Below are 20,333 nucleotides of genomic sequence, written 5' to 3'. Positions count from 1 at the left end.
CTGTCACAGTTACTTGTCCATAGCTTGTAGATAATCGAAGCCGTATGATCTGTTTTCAAATGATGGTTTCAAAGGACACTATTGCAAAATGTAGATTGGTGAATCTTAAAGTATGGGATCATATATATATGTGGATCTATGAATAGATAAGGGCAGACTCCCGGCAGCCATCCAGAGAGAGGACTGTCCCCTGGCACCATACGCACACATGGGTTTGTTGGAAACCAATTCATGATTTTCTCATCCCATGGTCCATGCTGACATTCATGGCATGATTCGTGGCTTTTTTAACCAATAGCTTCTACTGTATGTCTTGGTGTAATTAATGTACAGCTGCAAGACCATGTAAAGTTTTCTTCACTACATATACATATATTTATATATATACACTATATATATTTCAACCTTCAACCTTCCATGAACATAACAATATAATAACAATATAAAATTTAAAGTAGTGAAACAAAAAACATAAAAGCCTAACTGATGCGTTCTCCTTGATGCATATATAATAAAAATAATAAAATAAATACCAAAGCATTTGCCCGTTTATTTATGGCAAACAGTCGTAGGGGGAGTTCTTTATTGAAATAGCATCTACTTTCTCTTCCAGCTGATCAGTATTATGAAATAAAATCACTTGCCTAATTTTTTTCAACTAATCTGTTAGCCTTTTATAAACAAGACATGACAGAAAACAGGAAGCGAACCCGGCAGCCCAAAGTTTAAGTGTTACCAGTGTGCTATGGACGATTACAGTTGACAACTTAATTACATTTTATTTATGAGCCATATAGGTGGTTCTCATTTGAGATCAGGACTTTGCTTGGTAATGTAATAACCACAGGTTGCAAGAGGCTAAACTGAGACCCATAAAGAAGAATTAGACACTCAACTAGTAGGGAATCCTTATAAAAGCACTGAGTGGAACCGACAAGTTAAAATGTGTTGAAATAAATACACAGGCTTGTCTTCCACAGTACAAACAGACGTGAAAGGATAATTGCCTACGGGTCTGATTTATGAGGGCTTGAAATGGCGGGGGGGGGGGGAATAAAGGTGTCGCTTAGAGCATCCAATAAGAGCTTAGCGTTCATTCTTGGCACAGATTGAATGAATGTTGAATATTACTGGTCATGTTCTAGGGCCAATAAGCATATTTTTTATTAATATATCACTAATTGCCTATTTTTATCAATTCTTCAGGTCAGTGTCAGTTCAAATTTATATACTGATATATCGATACTATAGAATTACTTGGGTAAAACTAAATTATGGGCTTTGTATACCAGGTTTGATTGACTGATTCTTTACCCCAAACAATTATAAACCAAATTAACTTAAACACTGCTCTAACCAAACAATGACATTAAAAAATAAATGTTCTTTTTATTAATCACCTAATCACCAGGCGCTTAAGTCCTGAGTATTCTATCTTCTTCTATGTTTGCAAGAAATAAAGGTCGAGCATTGGATTCAGAAGATTTTTTATATATGGGACCATCAGGGACCAGCTGGTGCAGGTGAATCTGCACTGAAGTTGGTTGGTTAAATTGAGGGATTGAAAACTCTCAACATCCTACAATGTGTGTAGAGAGTGGCTTCATGGGCTGCCAGTGGGGATAAAGTTTAAAGGAACAAGTAATGAGATAAGTATACTACTGCTTTATACCTCTCAGGACTTTACAAGTACTTGACCATTATAAGTGTAACCACGTGCTAATTTTTAAAGACTGATCAAGTTCAGTTTAACCGATTCTCACTCAAACTGATTTATTATTTTTGCTCAAGATACTCTTTAATACTCTTACCTAATTATACATGAACATGGACCAATGGGTGCTGTAGATGTCCCACACTATGCAAATACCATTCTAAGAAAGGTTGCTAACCATGCCCCTGAAAGTGGAACTAAACCCTGTTATATTCATCTGTCCTCACACCATGGTGGATGCTGCCATCTTCTTCCTTCTTCTTTTCTGCATTTCAATCTTTGGCCATCTTGATTGGTTGGGCCATGGTTGAGTGCTGTCACCCACAAGGGAAGCTGGAATCGATAGCTATCACGGGCAACCAAAGCTGAGCTGTGCATGTGATGGGCAGCTATTGGGAAGGTAAGAATACTTTACATTACCTGTCTCTTTCTGCAATAAGGACCTGTCTGATGACACATTTTTAAAGTGGAACTTTAGTTCTGTTTGATGGGCAAAGTAACAGGTTCCCCATGATGACCCACCACACATCAAGAAGCATATAGGTTTCTGAAAGATCAGCTGCTGACACAGTTAAAATAAAGTTCTGCACAAGCAAACATCAAATTGAGATGCCAGGTATTTTCTCCATTTGGAGTAGAAAAAATATCCTTTTCTGCACAGCTCAATTTACACAAGCTACTAGTTCTCAGCAAGACGCCAGCATCATGCTGTGCTGGGTCATGTCAGAATTAATAGACTGGCCACATTTGATGCTTCAGTTCTGTTCATTTATAACCCAACTCCAGCCAAATCGTTAATGTTTCTTTCAGTCATTATTACTGGCTGGGTTACCATTGAGGATATTCAATTGTCAGCTCTTCATGAAGGATACAACTGGGACAGGAAGTTAGGGAAAATCTCTCCAATGAAGATAGTAAGCAATATAAAACTTACAGAGTGCAATCCACTCTCCCAAAACAGCTAGATTTAAGCTTCAAATTCCCTTCTGACTTTGGTTTATCACTGTATGAACACTTAAAGGTTACATTTATCTAGCTGAAGAAACGTCTTTGTGAAAACATGATACTAAAGCATTTAATAGACATAAATTTGGAGATGATTAAATATTTTGCAAATACTGACTTCCCTTAAAAGTCAAGCTTGGGGCCCATTTAGATCTTTGGTTGTGGTAATGTCCATTTTTCTTGCACACTAATGCATGTAACGTGGATTACAATGTTGCAGTGACATTCATTTTGAACTCACCATGGCATGTAGTGAGTTGTAATGCATGGTAATTCATTTTTAATTGCATGATAATGCAGGCCTAAATTAAAATTTTCACTTTACATAAAAGGGTAGACAACCCTTTCATATAAAGTAAAAATATATATTTTTTTTAGACTGCAAAAGCATCTCCCCTGTCTTGATCACCCATGTCACACATTCCGGGGGGCTCCTGGCTGCTCCTTCTGTGCATGCCCCACATCGGGCAAGCGTAGAAGGTGTACTCTCCTACACTGAGGGGAAAGAGATGCTGCATTCTTTTTTTACCCTCTATGACAGGCTACGTCACCCAATCTCGCACATGTGCAGTGCAAGATCAGGTGATGTAGCCAGAAGAACCAAGAAGTAGGATGAAGATGGCGAGCACCCAACTCTTCCTCCTCTGAGTATTCTAGGATGGCGCGGGACCCAATCGAGAACTTCTCCAGTGTGATCGAGGGATCTGAGAATTAAAGATGAGTGTGCATTCATATTGCACCAAATTTAACTGGCTAATAATGTTTGTATGCGAAAAAACAAAGACTGGGATCAAGGGAATATCCAATTTCCTGGGCAGGTCTGAATGGATTTTTTGTTTCAACTGTTGGAGCCGAATTGGATCATGATTGGTAGTTGCTTTTCTCTTGGTCAGCTGTGGTTTTAGGGACCCTAGGGTTTTAGTTCTGTTGGTTATACCCAACAGAACTAAGACTTAAACTTCTGTTGGTAGACTTTTATAGATCTTTATGTAAATCCATCGGTTTCATTGAGGGCCCATTGATATCTAGTTACTCCCCTGACATGATGCAACAACCAGGTTTTGCAGAGGGCATAGCATATCATCGGAGTCCTTGACCACCACAATTCAACCTACGTAGAACCCTAATACCTTTTAAAAAGCAATGTATTCTTGCAGGCCCCCTTGGAAAAGTAAAGCATTACACAAAAGTAAAACTTGTGCCTATGACCAGTGCTCTTGGCATCTATAGCTTCTCCCATATGACCTAAAGCTATTGTGTATTTGCATTACACATTGAACAGGATGAGACGCATTATCAGAACAACTTTTCCACTATGTGTATAAAAACACCAGCTGGAAAATTAGCGATTGTTCTCTGAATCAATTATACAATGTAGTTTAGAGAATGCCGTGGTTCTTTAAAAAAAAATCCCCAGGACTGTTAATGCTAAATTGTCAGTACATATAAAAAGAAGGTTCTATGGCCCATTGACTTCATCTAGATTGAAATGCTAAGGAGGGCTAAGTAGAGGCATCAGTGGGGAATTAGGGGGGAGTACTCAGCAGTTTTATGTTTCTTTTTCCATTTACTGCTTACCCCTTACAGGGTTAGAGAACCAGAAAAAATAGCAAAGTTTGGCTTTGTGCAAAGAGTAAATATGAAGGTTATTCACTTGTGTTTGTCTTGCTAAAATCTTTTATTAAGTAAACCAAAAAAAAGAAAAAAGGTAGGCATTCTGTAAATGAAATACACTTTTTTAAACAGCTCCTGATTAATATAGAATATTAGTGAGATAAAGGTAAAGTGATGTATTTCCTAACTTTGTTAAATTAAAAGGTATCATGAGGGCATGTAAACGTGAACTTAGGAAAACAACCCGAATATAATGGTAGAGTTCCGGATTACTTCCTCCCTTCTTTTCCCCATTTTTCTTCCTTTTCTTTTCTTCTTCCACTTTCTTTGTTTTTCTTCCTTTACATGTCATACTTATTTTGTGCCTACCTTGATCAGTTGTGTGTTGAGGAAATGGTCCTATGGCCACCACTCAGGAGCTTATTAACTGTAATCTGCCTACCTTCCCTTCCTTTTTATCTCCTTCCTCATTTCTTTCTATTTTTCCTTTTGGCTTTCCTCTGCACTTAGTTCTTCCCTTGATAGAGTGTGTACTACATTGATCAGTGTGTGTTGTGATTGTATAAAGCAGGGACCTAACTATAGCACTATTGGGAGCTTTATCAATATAATGTGCTTTGCTTACATCATTTAGATAAATGGGAAAAAGTGTGTTGGGAGGAAGGTCATGTGAGCTGGTTTCCTCCTGCAGAGAACACATTACTGGACAATGCAGGTTGTTCAATGTTCTCTGCATTTGGTACATACAATAGAGCAGAGTTTGGTAGTGAGTGGTGGCCTATGGAGAGAGGAAATGATGGGAAAGAATAGGCCCCTTATTGACTTTAGGGCACGCATAGAACTCATTACCCCTATTGCATAAGTACATATTTAGACTTAATAAATCATTTAAGGAACGTTGGTACCAGCTCTATAATCCCTTCCCAGTTATGTTAATCTTGACAGCTTCAGTACCTTATAGAAATGGATCCCATTTGAACAAATATTTTAGAAGAATCCATACAAATCCCAACTCCGCACCTACTTCATAAACCTATTAATCGTCTCTTTCCTCTTTCCTTTACGCTTTGACGTTGCTCGCTCGTTTTTGATCCAGGATTTTGATAATGTTAGTAAAGCAACACTTGCATTGGGTATATTAATTTTTTTATGTATTCTATGTTTTATGCATTTGATTATACAAAATATTCATGCTTTTTTTGTACTTGGGGAAAAAAGAAAAGATTAATAAGCAAAGCCGTATAATGAAATATCCAAAAGAACAGATAACCCCTCGGAACAAAAAAGTGGAATGAAAATAACAATTTTTGTAGTCAAGCCGAACATCAAAGCATGCAACTTTTTCAAAGTTTCCAACATTAAACAATTAAGATGAAAAAACAATTAGGACTTAGAAGGCGGCAGCATTGTGGAGGATGGACACCGTGTGTGTCATGTGGCTTTTAAAACAAGTCAAATAAATGATGTTGCCATTAAAACTGAACTAATTAAAGAAAGCTTCTTTTAAGAACTCATTAACTGCAACCTCATTTGCATAATGATGCATATTAATTAAGTTTTAATGAATCTGAATTTGCACCAAGCCTATTCATGTTGGCTTTGAAACAAATTGAACAAATTAGTTAAAAGCTTTCTGTCTTCTATTTTTTTTTTTTTTTGCCTACCAAACAGGATAAGAATACATTGTGCATCTTCAAAAAAAATGATTTTATTTTTTTTTCAGTCTTTTAATTTAATTTCAAAGGTGTGTAAACCCATCTATCAATTATTCTAAAACACAATAACATTTTTTAGAATCTCCCTTGAAAAAATGTTGAACCTTATTACTCCGTCGGGTGAGGAAATTGTAAAATAAAATGGTACTTTTTACCCAAGTGATTAGGGACAGTTTAAAGTCAACATGATCACTTTTTGTCTGGAGGCTATAAACAAAATCTGTAGTTGGAATTCTGCTGCAGCATGTAAAAGCAAAAGTGAATATCACAAAATTCTTCCTGCTAGGTAAAGATTTTTTAAACCCGACTTCTTCCTTGGAGGTGGAGCCCTGACACTCTGGCTAACAGGAAGTGTCTTGATTGATGCTGGGGGTTATTTAGGATTTTAGCTATGTGGCTTCAATCAAGTACATGTAAACTGGAAGTGTATGAATTAGTTTACTGAAGAACTGCGTATCATTAACAACTGCCATTTCTCTTTTAACCTTCTGAACTCTAAGCCTGGGTGTGGCTCAGGGTTGAAAAAACAAGCTGAAAGTGGTAACCCAGAGCCAAACTCAAGGTAGCTGAAAGCGGTAACCCAGAGCCAAACTCAGGGTAGCAAAAAAAAAAAAAAAATAAAGGCTTACTTGGTCCCATCAGTCCTCCAGTGTCCCGCCATCCTCTGGCTGCGACCTCTTGGTCGGTCTGTCCCCTGGCGAGTGCACTAAAGTTCCCCGGGGGTTCCCGGTGAAGTTGATGCGTAGAGCCATCACTAGGTTTGTGGCGGGAAATTCAAATTATTTTGTATTGCATTCATAACAAAATTAGTGTATTGATAGCAATACACTGGATTTATATGTCTAAAAGCAGTACAATGTCTTTCATGAAAGATTATTTTACAGTATAATATAATAGTATGAGTATAATAAAGTTTGAAACACAAAATCATGCCAAAGTTTATATTAAATTTTTATAATTTTTTTTTAAGTTATTTAATTTATCATTTTTACATGATTTTGTGTTTTAAACTTTATTATACACATACTATTATATTATACTGTAAAATAAATTTTTATGAAAGACAATGTACTGCTTTTAGACATATAAATCCAAACAGAAATGAACCGCCCAGGAGGTAATAAAATTCTTCGGCATCCCTTCTTGCATCTCAGGACATTCAGCCTCCTTGCAGCCATTTTTTGTCATGCATATTGATGCATTTTTGTAATAGCTGTATGGTCTTTATAGGATGGGTTCTGTGATTGTGGCAACTCTGGGTCATGACTACAAATTGTTTGTTCAAATGGATACTTGTAACCCTCATCTAAGCCAGGATGACCATTTGACAACATAGAAGCAATTGAGAGGTTGGGATAGAAAACTGTCACTATACAACAGACAGTGTCTGAACCAGGAACCTCTGGGCAGCGTAACCAGGTATTACTTTAGCAAAAGCTGCAGATTTAAAAAGATTAACGATTACTTTAAATTTACATTCCGATGATGAGGTCACATAACAGCCTCCTTGCCCCGGACTACTCACCTTTGGCACATATTAGGTAGATCTTAGCTTGTGAAATTGGAACCCTGTCCATTCTGGATCAGGGAGTCAGGATGTTCCCAAGGCATTGGATTAGAACAGCTTTTCTCTGCCTGTTTACTCCAGGGGATTCCTTTAAATAACGATTAAGGCTAATGGAACCTACAGCTAAAAGCAATTTTTGGGGGTCAGTCGGTAAAAAGTCCTCCTAAACTGGTGACCAATGGTAAGAATGACCTCTATTAGCAGTGACTAGAAAAGCAGCTCTATAGACAACTTCATTATGTCTTGTGGCTGGATCTACTAAGTGGCGTTGGCCCCAAAATTATGCATCATCATCAAATTGCAGATTAATCAGACATAGTTTGAGGAATATCTACCAACCTTTGGAAGAACCGTGGGATTCCAACAAATGATGGTTGACAATGGTTGGAAAAAATCCTCTGTCCAATGCAAAATACAACATTTAATTTATTATAGAACAGTGGGAACAAGATGAGGAACCAGTGAGAGCTGGGGGTGTAAGGCAGGAACTGTTGGTTCCCAGCAGACCTTGAGGAGAAGATTCTAAAGCATAAGAGGGTAGATGGGCAGAGTGGGCAGCAAGAAAAATCATTATTTTCAGTCTTATTTTTTACAAGAATATCTTTAACCCGTGATATTTTGTATAGTGAGAGTGTCTCTTTAGTCTTTGTTGTAATGGCCGGAACAAAAAAATTCACATGTACATTCTTCTTTATGGAAAGGGTTAATAGCCAGCAGAGTATCAAAATCTGATTTCAATGCTCTAGATGTGTTCTAATTGAATTGTGATCTGTAAAGCAGAATCATTTCCTCTCTCCTAGAGCCAAATATCCTGCTGGCTTTATCTATTGCCTGGCTATACTGGCTGCTTACTTGCAAGTCATCTGAAATAATTACCCCCAGTTCACTTGCTTCTGCTGTCTAAATTCCTCTGTTCTGCAGGCCAGAAATATCCAGTTATATGTAACATGCCTAGAATTGTCCTTCCTACAGCACTGTCAACACCTGATTTTCCTTTTTCAAGACTGGGCTTTTCAGATGAGCCTCACAGTGGGTGCCCCCCAACCTCAACTGACCCAGCAACCTGTGATGCTTTTCATGAGCTGATTATTGAGGACCGGCGAATATCCGCAAAAAAGATAGCTCAGATACTTGCCCAGATATCTCACGGGAGTGTGTTGGGTTTGCTATCACCACTATCCTAGACATGAGCAAGCTTTCAGCAAAGTGGGTGCCGAAATGTTTGAACAGTGATCAGAAGAAGGAACGAGTTGAAGCATCCAAAGCCGTTCTGACCCGTTCTGAAGCTGCACAGGACTTTTTTGGCTAGGTTAGTGACTGAGGATAAAACCTGGCTCCACATCTATGATCCTGAAACCAAGGAACAGTAAAAGGAATAGCGCCACAGCGGGTCCCCGCGCGCGAAGAAGTTCTGAACCCAGAAATTGGCTAAAAAGTCATGGCCTCCGTTTTCTGGGACAAAGACGGTATTCTGTTGGTGGACTACCTACCTCAGGGCTGTAGTCTCACCGGACAGTGTTATGTTAACCTCCGGGACCAGCTGAAGGAGGCAATTAGGACAAAACACCGTGGAAAGTTGACCAAAGGAATCCTTTTTTCGCAGGACAATGCATCTGTGCACACATCCAACGTTGTGGCTGCCAATCTGAACAGCCTGGGTTTCCAATTTGTCCACCATCCCCCTACTCAACTGACCTGGCCCCTTCGGACTATTATCTGTTCCGGAATTTGAAGAAACACCTGAAGGGGCAACGTTTTGAGGACATTTCTGACGTCAAAGGTGCTGCTGAGAGCTGGTTTGCGGCCCAACCAAAGGACTTTTATTTGAACGGACTAAAAAAGCTGCAACTATGCTGTACCGAGTGCATCCGTCTCAGGGGGGAATATGTTGAATAAATGTGTTATTTCATAACTCTGGCATCTCTTCTTTCTGGGCAAAGCCAGGAACTTCTCAGCATCCCCTCGTAAGTTTATGGTGCATGTGTTATAGGTATATAAAAATAAACAATAATATATATATATATATATATATATATATATATATACAGTATATATTAGGAATTTGCGCTTTTTCCCTACCATCATTCCTTGCAGGTGAATTATTGTAAATGAATAACATATTCATGTTGTACAGACAATATATTATTAAGGAGTTAATTTATGTATTTACAAAGAACACAATATGCCCCCTCGCCATGCATCCTGTCATTCTTTGCCTCTGTGGATGAGCCTTATGTACTTTCTACTATAATAAAAAAACTCTGCAAGGAATATATAAATTGTGATAGCGATATCAATAAGACCAATGACTCACTAACATGCCTCATAACATTCTTTAAAGTTCACCAAACCCATTCAACATCTACGTAGGTTCATAGTGGTGAATGTTGAACCCCTAAACTTAGAGTCTACCCCACCACAAGATTAAACTTAAACCTCATCCCTACCTAAGATTCCCATTCTACATTCTACAATACAATTGTATCAGAGATAATGAGCGGAATATTTTCATGGATTGGATTCCCCGCTGGACTAACTCTTCAAAACAAGATTCCACCCACTCCTCCTTTTTCTTTTTTTTTTTTAACAAAAAAGTTGTTTTTAAAAAGTTTTCATTCTACTCAAAATAAACACTAAATTGCAGCACAAACATTATTGATTTCCTTTTAAACGGCACTACCTTCATCAAGAGCGAAAAGATTTATGTAATTACCTCTCTGCATTTTGTTTGCAACAAATGTATTTTTTTTTCTGTGTCAGCAGATACAAAAGAGGGAACACTTGTATTGTTGAGATTAAAAGATTGTTTTTTCCTTTGGTAAACTGTTTTCATATGATATATACTTTCAAGAGGCTGACAATTAGGAAGTTTTTAGAAAATGAAAATGCAGGCTTCGAGATTTTCGTATCTTTTTTTTCGTCTTTTTTTTGCCCTTTTATCCGAGACTACATCCTTTTCCCTCTCTCGATACTTTGATGCCCAATATGGCAGGTAATCTTCCAACACTCATTAATATTCATTATCCTGCATGGAATCGGCCATTGCAGACTTTTATCAGCCAATTAGACAGTCAGTAAATTATCTCATAATGAGGTTTTTTTTAATACTTGCATTTTATTGTGTTTAGGAATAAATTCACCAAAATGTTGGTATTTCAATTTTAGAAATTCTTGATAAAAATGAATGTAACACAACAAAATTTATTAATGTATGCTCTCACAAAAAGACCTGTGCAGTGTAGTGAGACATGAACATTTTGCTTTTAATGTAAATTTATAGGTTGAAATACAACCCAACTCATCCCCAACCACTGGCCAAAGAATTCCATGCAACAAATAAAATCACCTTCTGGATCCTTATCCCAGTGAACATCAGGACCATTCCAAAGGTGCTCCAAAAGGTTTTAAATGCATTAAATGGAGAAGCTTTTAGGGCCCAATTTGGAAGCTGACCAGAGAAGAGATAAAGACTATGGCATAATTCCTTATTCGATCATTTATCATGGGATCAGGGACCTATACAGCCAAGGCCTCTACTCTAAATCGTACATCAAAGTTTGGTTACTAGGTAATTTTTCTGGTGCACCAGAGTTTATGTATAGCTTTCAAACTTTTAATTAAAATCATTTTTATGTCATATTTTATCTTTCAGGTTCATAAAAAATTAAATAGCAACCACAGCCTGAACAGATAAGTCTGTACGATGCCAGCACATTGCAGAGATAGCCTCAGTGTGAAAGCTGTGGTCTCTCTGTCAAGATTTGCTAAGTCAAAGCTAAATATTTTCAATCAGCAAGGAAGCTTTGCTAAATCCTTTTCTATACATGTGTTATATTAGGTCCAGGGCCAAATCAATGGTTCTACCAGCTCCTCTGTGCGATGCAGGTAGAATCATGCCTGGGGAAAGGGCCCAAACTCCTTTTATGAGTTATCAGCCTTGGAGAACATGGTGGGGTCACTCTTGGGGGGAATTATGCAAATATCAAAATGCGTTGATGCGTGGTTGTCAATCTGTAGGGGTGGGCATCCCTAGGTAGGGTATATTTGCTTGCAAAATACCTAGGTAACACCTACATGCAGGGAAAGACACAGGGAGATGTAAAGTTTACGACTGCACAAGGGCCCCAGACTCTACCCAGCCAACAGGAGCCCCCACAAGGGCCACAAGTAATTCCAGCAGGAGGGGACACAGTCAGTCCTGCACAGAGGGCCAATGAATGAAAAGGGTGACCCATAGACAGTAAAGCTGGGGAGGAAAGAGTCAGATGATGATAGATGTCTTCCAACCAGTTTATAAAAGGGTTGTCTGCAGGGCTAATCTGTTCTTTAGCAAAATAATGGCGTTATTGTGTTTTCTTCATTCAAAAACAAGGAGATCAACTGGGATGATTGTCCTATTTTGAGTTATTGCAAGTTCACAAAAGAACTGGTGATCCCAACTACTTATAGCCAGTTTTATTACATTGTCACATTTATCGATGATTACCATTTTACAAATCACCACTGTAATGGGCCCTAATAAGGATAAGTGGTGATTTACCACTTTTGATTGGATCATAACTTTTTAAAAGTAGTGTACACGGTCACAATTAAAATGAATGGTTTACATATGTCACTTGGGGATCAGTTACCCCATTTGAGTTTCTGATCGTTAGTATCTCGTGATTGTGGTATGGCAATCAAAGCACTCATTGTCTACATACACAATCCCACTGACCTTTTATTATTCTGGTGTAGCAATCAGATAAAACCAAGAACAAAGAAAAGGCGATCTGCTATCAGAACTTTACTTCTTTATAAGCATGCCCTGAAATGACATCCAGTTAGCGTTTCCATCTACTTTCAACTTCCAGTCACTTTTTCCCATTTACATAAACATTTTTTTTCCTTTGCAAATAGTCTAAAGAAAAAGTTTGAAGAAGTCAGGAACATAATGGAATAACAGAAGAGTGAACTCAAAGGCTCCTCTTCTTCGGGGAGGAGGGTTGATGGGAAGTGCCTTCCTTGGGGAAGGTCAAAAGTCATTGGTATTAAACTAGACAAGCTGGTATTGTAGTGTTAATGAAAATGCAAAGCAGATGTTTAGTAATTAGGGGAGATGTGAATGACAAGACATGAGAGGTAGCGTACATGCGCTGCTTGGCACAAAGCAGCTGTTGTAACCAATTCCGCTGTCAGGAATATACACAAGTCAGACCATCCCTTGTGAGTTTTGTCATAGCTGTGACAATTAGAAAAAAATTGCAGTTGATTAAAATCAGTTATCTATCACACAAAGCAATTTTTGTAATATTCACTTACAAATGGCATAGGTTAGATGCTGCGACAATGAATGAAGAGAACAGTGCAGCGTTAACAAAGACAGATATTAAGAGTGCCGCTCGGCATTTATTCCAGGCACGTCGGTGATGTATGTGTCGAACTTTAGCGAGACTTTTAATTGAAAATGCAATTACCTCTCGCATTCATTCTCTAAGCAGGCTCTATGAATAGAAACATGAGTGTTTTTCAACACCGGCGCTGTGTAAAATCTAAATTTACATCTGTCGCAGGAGTGTTGTTCGGATAGGCAGTCCACTGTGGCCAAGGTGAAGCGTGGCAAGGCAGCGGCTAGATCGATGCCCGACTGAGAAAACAGAATGCAAGAAAGCATAGGATGAAAGAAGGCAAAGGTCCCTGGTCATGCTGGGACTATGACAAACTTTTGGTGTTATCTCTACCAAGAGAAACTACAATAGCCCATGGTTAACTTTATTTTTACATTTTGTACAGTTTTAAACTTTAAAAAAACTAAAACACTACTATATTACTAAAGCCTTGAACAGAAGTCCAGGAAGAAAAAGGGAAGAGGGAGTAATAACAACCCCGGTTTATTCACCTGCATTTTTAAATTCTAGCTTTAGCTACTGAAGTATGTTTACAATAGGAGCAGGGGCAAAGCATGAATTGTGGATGTCACCCGCCTTAAGAATACTTGGAAAAAAATGGGCTTGCTGCTTTACGGTCTTATAATGTGTCAACTTTTCTTTTTTGCTTAGCTTTGGTTTAGAAAAAATAGGGCCTGTGTGTACACAGATGAAAAAGTCAAAGTAAAAAATAAATCCTATTGTTGGGATAGGTGGAAGCAAGAATAATATCTATCGTTAGTGTCTGTGCCAACAATCATAAACACTAGAATGTGTGAGGGACAGCAATGATAACCCTCAGCAGTAACCCCCAGCAAGTGTCAGGGCCGGCAATGATAACCCGCAGCAGTAACCCCTAATATGTGTCAGGGCCGGCAATAATAACTGGCAGCAGTAACCCCTAGCAAGTGTCAGAGCCGGCAATGATAACCCTCGGATGTAACCCCCAGCAAGTGTCAGAGCCAGCAATGATAACACTCAGCAGTAACCCCCAGCAAGTGTCAGAGCCGGCAATGATAACCCTCAGATGTAACCGTAACCCCCAGCAAGTGTCAGGGCCGGCAATGATAACCCTCAGATGTAACCCCCAGCAAGTGTCAGGGCCAGTAATCATAACCCTCAGCAGTAACCCCCAGCAAGTGTCAGAGCCGGCAATAATAATCATCAGCAGTAACCCCCAGTATGTGTCAGAGCCAGCAGTAACCCCCAGCAAGTGTCAGAGCCAGCAATGAAAACCCTCAGCAGTAACCCCGAGCAAGTGTCAGGGCCGGCAAGGATAACCCTCAGATGTAACCCCCAGCAAGTGTCAGGGCCGGTAATTATAACCCTCACCAGTAACCCCCAGCAAGTGTCAGGGCCAACAATAATAACTTTTAACAGTAACCCCTAGCAAGCTTCATAGCCAGCAATAACAAACCCAGCAAAATGTCTGGATAAAATGGCCATTTCTACTCCAGAAGCCTCTTGCCATCCCTTCTGTAAGGACACTCGATCACTTCTAAGAACACAATTATTACACGCATTCCATATTGAATGGGTAATGGCCTGATTTACTTAATCGGCAGCTGTAGCCAGATAATGGTATCCAAAGGAATAAAGGAATGTGGCCACATTTGAAGACTCCATATTAGTCTCTGATATCCAGCCTGGTCAAGACCATAGTAAAGGCTTCCCATTGACTGGGGAACCCAGGGCAATTGTCTTTTTTGTTTCTATGGTTATTTTATTGTGGCCTATGGCTCAGAGATTAGCCACACCGCAAGCCATTCCATAAGTGAAAAATACTGTTGATGATTATTTGGGTAGAGAAGATTAAAGGCATACAGTATACAATATCTATAAGCAAAGTTTAGTAACCCATAGTACAGCAATCAAATGAAGGTAACTGCATGTGTGTGTCAGCAACTTTGTATAGTTTGACGAAATTTGAACCTTCAATGCACCATGCTGCAGATGTCAAAAAAACGTCAGTCCTTCCATCAATTAATTCAGGGGAAAGGTGTGATAATGAACTATCTAATTGGTGCTAATTGATGTTCCATCTGCATACGTGTAAGGTGCTTGGTTTACATTTAAGCAAAGACCAACATTTTAATTTATTTATGTAAACCTATCTCCTAAAATTAAATGAGCCTGGTTTAATAGGATGGAGCCTATCACAAGGTACTGGCTGAATGAATAAATAAGTCAGAACTTCAGATCTGGATAATTGTTCCAGGCTAGTGGGTAAGGTATTAAATGCACAAGGATCACCCCCCCCCCCCAAAACACATGCACAGAAATTTTTCTATAATAGTTTCCTATCACATTTCTCCAAGATTTTGGAGTGTGTCTTTTGGCTAAAGTGCGCCTGTAAGTTTAGATACCCACGTTGGGTGGGAAGACCTGGCTCCTAATCAATGTTCTCAATTATCCTAAGGGTGTCCAATGCGTTGTGATCAGAGATATGTGAAGCCACTCAAGCTCTTCTACACTACTCAACCATCTTGGCTTTGCTGATTGCTCATGCTGAGATGAAAAAGAACTTTCCCTAAACTATTGCCACAAGTTTGGAAGTGCATGGTTGTCCAAAACTTCTCGTATGGTGCTTAGATTATAGTACTCATCATCAAAAACACCTAAAGCCATAATTTACAGGGGTGGCTGCATCCCTATTGAACATAAAGTGTACAAATATGTTACTTCCGTTGGCTATTTGTGTACCATTGGCACACAAAACAATAGGAAAGGCAATTACTAGTTAAAAAAAGATAAAAAGTCTAAGACCCAGGAACAGCTAGTAATAGGCATACAAAGATATAAAGGGGTTAACCCCCCCCCCCCCCAGATAGACACAAATTGTTCAATTGTTTTGGACAATATTTTTCATATCCATCAACATTTATATAGTGGAAGATATAAGTGGATTGCATTTTTTTTTGGTAGGCCCTTATACCCTATAGATGTTGGTGATTGCATAGTATAGATTCAACCAGACTGTAACATGTGTGGCTTGCTATAAAATGATGAAACCGTTTTGGGTGGGCTGACCCTTCCATCGTCCCTGCTAAATGTTTTTTTTTATGCAGATAACTCCTCATTGCCTATTGAAATTCCTAAGCACTAAAGACTTAACAGAAGATAGTATTTTCCACTGTATAAACGAGGGAACAAATCCGATCTTCTTGATTTATTTATGCCCATTGTGGACCACAAACAAGAATTATTATATCTCCAAGAGGAGATGTAAAATAAAGAGGAAAGAGCAGACTTGCAAGCGGCTTCGATTGCCTCTTTGTGATGCGGCATTGTTATTCGGATGCCACACGAATTAAACTCTGATCTTTTAAAATGCATGCAAATTCTTGCAGAATATATATGAAAAAGTCAGTGTCGACGAAGGTGCTCGTAGTCTCTTGATAAATGGGACTCCGGCAGGGCCTTTATTGAGTCTCTGATTTTTAATAATCTGAATCCTGCAAGATTTAATTCTGCATAATTCTGCCTGAAATCAGCTTCTGATTGAGTTGTAATGGCTGTGTTATTGTAAATATGCCTGCATACTAATGTCGTTCTGGAATTCAATAATATTTAGATGAAATTCTTGGCCTGAAGCAGTGGGAAAGTTGGGTTGACAAAAGTCGGCAAAAACTTTGACGGCAAAGATTTATTGATTTTGCCGTGTTCTTCCAGCAAAAAAAAAAAAAAAGAGAGAGACAATAAAAGCCCATTTGGATGTATGGAGTTCATATAGCGAGGAGTGCATTATTTTTGAACATAATTGGTTATCTATGGATGTCCCGGTGAAGTCGTTGTAGAAGCAGATTGATAAACACGCTGTGGATGAAAAGACATACATCAAACGTTTGCAATATTGAGTACAGTGAAAAATCGTTGGCGGTGTGACAGATGTGGTGCCATTTATTACATATTTGTCCAGGAAACTCGTCTGCATTATGCAAAAAGGCTTGTTCTCTGCTTATCTGTTCCTTTGCACAGCCTTGGATTACCAAGAAGATCATCGTTCTATAGGCCTAGACATAGTTTCTCAATGGACATAGGGATCCTGGTATAGGCTACAAAGCTGTGAGAGATTCCATGCACACAATAAGTTTCTTATAGTGATCAATCTGATTTTTCTGTTTCTTTCAAAATGTTGTTGGTCGCAATAGGTAGGTAACAGTTCAATATTGGAATCTTTTTTTTCTTCCAATCTTTGATAAAAAGTCTCCAAAATAAAAAAAACAGAGGGTGAGCACCATTTTTTTTTAATCTTCAAGCAGGCTTAGAATTTACTTATGGCCATCAGAGATGAGATAGATGAGATGAGATGTGTTCACAAAGGTTTGTTGATTAAAGTTGATTTTTGGACTAATTTTGGCCTTGGTGCTCTCCTTGCGCATTTGCTTTCATGGACATTGTCCTAAGTGTCCTCTGGTTGAATCACCAGCTAGTAGAGCGCTGCCTCTGCGGAGGAAACACCACTGTCCCCAGAGAACCTAAACACCTTGTGATCAATAATGAAAAATTAGCCCATCAGTGTTCCAGTTGCATCTACCATACTTCTTTGCTTTTCACAAATGTGTGGCACAGATCTAGACCTGCTGCAGAATCTCATTTCGTAACTAGGGATGGTTGAATTTGTAGCAATTTGATATGATTTAATGAACGTTTGCCCAATATTTAATGGGATTCCACCAAAATGTGATAAATGTGATTCCAATTTTTGTCTACGTGTTAATTTATTGGTTTAATTACACTTTAATTCAAATTACAGTAGAATATAGTGGCTAGGCTCTGTACGGAGGAATCCAGACCCCATAAAAGACTGACAGGTAAGGTGGAATAGCCCAAAATTCCTTTTAAGTAATAAATGGTAGACTCAGAATGGTAATGTTCAATTACATACTGAGAATTAAGCCTGTAGAATTAGATTGCTTTCAAGTGGAATTTTAGAAGACGTAAAAATTATTTTACTAGGCAAAGTTGCTATTGGATTGTCCCGCAGAGTACAGTCATCTGCACACTTTTAGGCCTTTTCAAGTAGAATTCGTGAAGAATCCAGGCCTTGCAACCTTGCAGTAATGTCTTATTGTGTATGGTACAATTAAGAACTAAGAACTATATGCCATCTCATTATCCCATTGCTTGGTATGGGCATATTGCCAGGTAAACGGTCAGGGGATGTTTAAAAAATGTAGAATTTCTCCAAAAATCTAATTTTTTCCCCAAAAAAATCAGCTTTATTGAATAACAAGGAAACTGTCATACTCAACATAAAATAATGAAACAAAAATGGTACAAAATGATCAATCAGCAAGTCAATGAACACATATTTCAGCTAAACATACAATGGTGTATAACCATCGAAAAAGAAAAACACCAGTAGATTCCCTGGAATTGAGGCACATCCCAAAAGTAGGGAGATGGGAGAGGAGAAATGTAAGATGGAGGGGAAGACTGTGTGAAAGATAGACATAAATCCACGAAGAGGAATTTGATAACGCGTGTCATATGGAAGTGCAACAAGCAAGTCCATGTAGAGCATGGGTGCCCAACAGGTGGATTTGGATCTACCGGTAGATCGCAAAGGCAATGCGAGTAGATCACGGAGCCCAGCCTTTCAAAAAAAACTTCACCGTGCACAGGGGTTTTTAAGTCCAAGTTTTTATTGTTGGTGGATCATCTTGACTTGACTTTACAAGTAGATTGAAAGCCAAAAAAGTGTGGGCACCCCTGATGTAGAGTATAAATGGGTGATAGAATCCTTGGAAAGATGGATGAGTTCTTCCATTTCCACTATGCCTCTTTAGATACCACTCTCTGATGGAAGGTCATTGAGCGGATTTCCACCGTATAGTAATCAGTACCTTGCCGACATGGAAATGGAAAAGAAGGATCCAAAATTTCAATTTTTCAAAGCAGATTCAATCTGATTCAATTCAAAATCCAATCTTTAAGCTACCCTTTTTTAATTGAATTACAATACATTACTTGCCACAATATTACATATTACCTTAACATTGCTGTCTAATTAGGGGGAGAGGAGACTGATATAACGCTTGTCCTGTCTGCAGCAGACTGGTGGGATCTACTCAGCTAATAATTTGCTGTATATTATGATGTGTCAGTAATGAATTCATGAAGACTTCAATCTGTACCTGTGCGCCCCTTCATTACATAATTTTAAGTGACGAAAGTGATTACATCCAGCAAAACAATGGAATCTCCAACTGTATCATAAAAACAGAATTGTTTTTCCAAATTCAAACCTAATCTATTATTATTTTGCCTTATACCAGCCTGATTTGTAAGAATCTTTATTGTGGACGTTTTTGCACCATGGGGACCCATGAAGTGTAATATTTATTTTTTTTGTCATTGGTATTGTGTTAAGCCAGTAATATTCACTGGGATTCTTATTTAACGCTGGTTTATCGTAACACATTTCAATGTTTCCATCGTTGTCCCATAGCCAAATCAACTTGAATAGATCTTTTTTTTTTCACGGATTTCAATAAGCAAACAAGCTGATTACACCTGGAAACAAAATGTCTGTGGAACAAATCTCCCCAGCTGACAAGTCTAAGCGCAAGAGACAAGCAATAAAGAATTGTAGCCAAAGAAACATTCCTCCACAACAGGAAACACTTCACTTTGCATCTAAATGTGGAGGCCGAAGTGTCTACATTGCCATCTGCTGCTACATGGGATTTTATGTCACCGGAATGGTTGTCCCTTGGATACATCATACGTTGTGTTCTTCCCATATGTCTACTAAAGAAAATAGATTTGTTTATCAAGTTGTTCCGTTCTGTCGTGGCTTTTTACGAGCTCCTACCTTGAGGCTGCTGAGATAAATGGTGATGTCATCACAGGGCAATTGTGATGTCATCATACCGCTGTGATCACAAAGCATTTACTAAGAGATTTCACAACTCCTAAATATAATGGTTGCCTCTTCATAAGGAAAGATCTATCACAGATCTCCAGTCGCAAACAAAATAAATATTACTGATCAAATTTGATTTCCTTGTCTAGCAAGACCAAACTATACCATTGAGTGTATGACCAGCATTGGACAGATGATCTACAATACATCCCCAAACCCTAAAATACCTGTCCGGTCATCAGGGAGCCACGGCTATAATTGCTATATCCATGGCTCACAGTTTATAAACTGGTGGTCAGTAGGAAGAATTCCTCTTACATTGCTGGCCATTGGGAAGAATGTCACCCTTACAGCCAAAAAATCAGTGGTAAGGAACTTAAGAAACCTCTAGCAACCTCTGGAGGAACCCTTGTGGAGAAGCGCTGCTCTACATACTTTTTTT

This window comes from Pyxicephalus adspersus, chromosome 12, assembly GCF_032062135.1.
Source record: "Pyxicephalus adspersus chromosome 12, UCB_Pads_2.0, whole genome shotgun sequence".
Classification (NCBI taxonomy): domain Eukaryota; kingdom Metazoa; phylum Chordata; class Amphibia; order Anura; family Pyxicephalidae; genus Pyxicephalus; species Pyxicephalus adspersus.
This window is presented reverse-complemented; position numbering follows the sequence as displayed.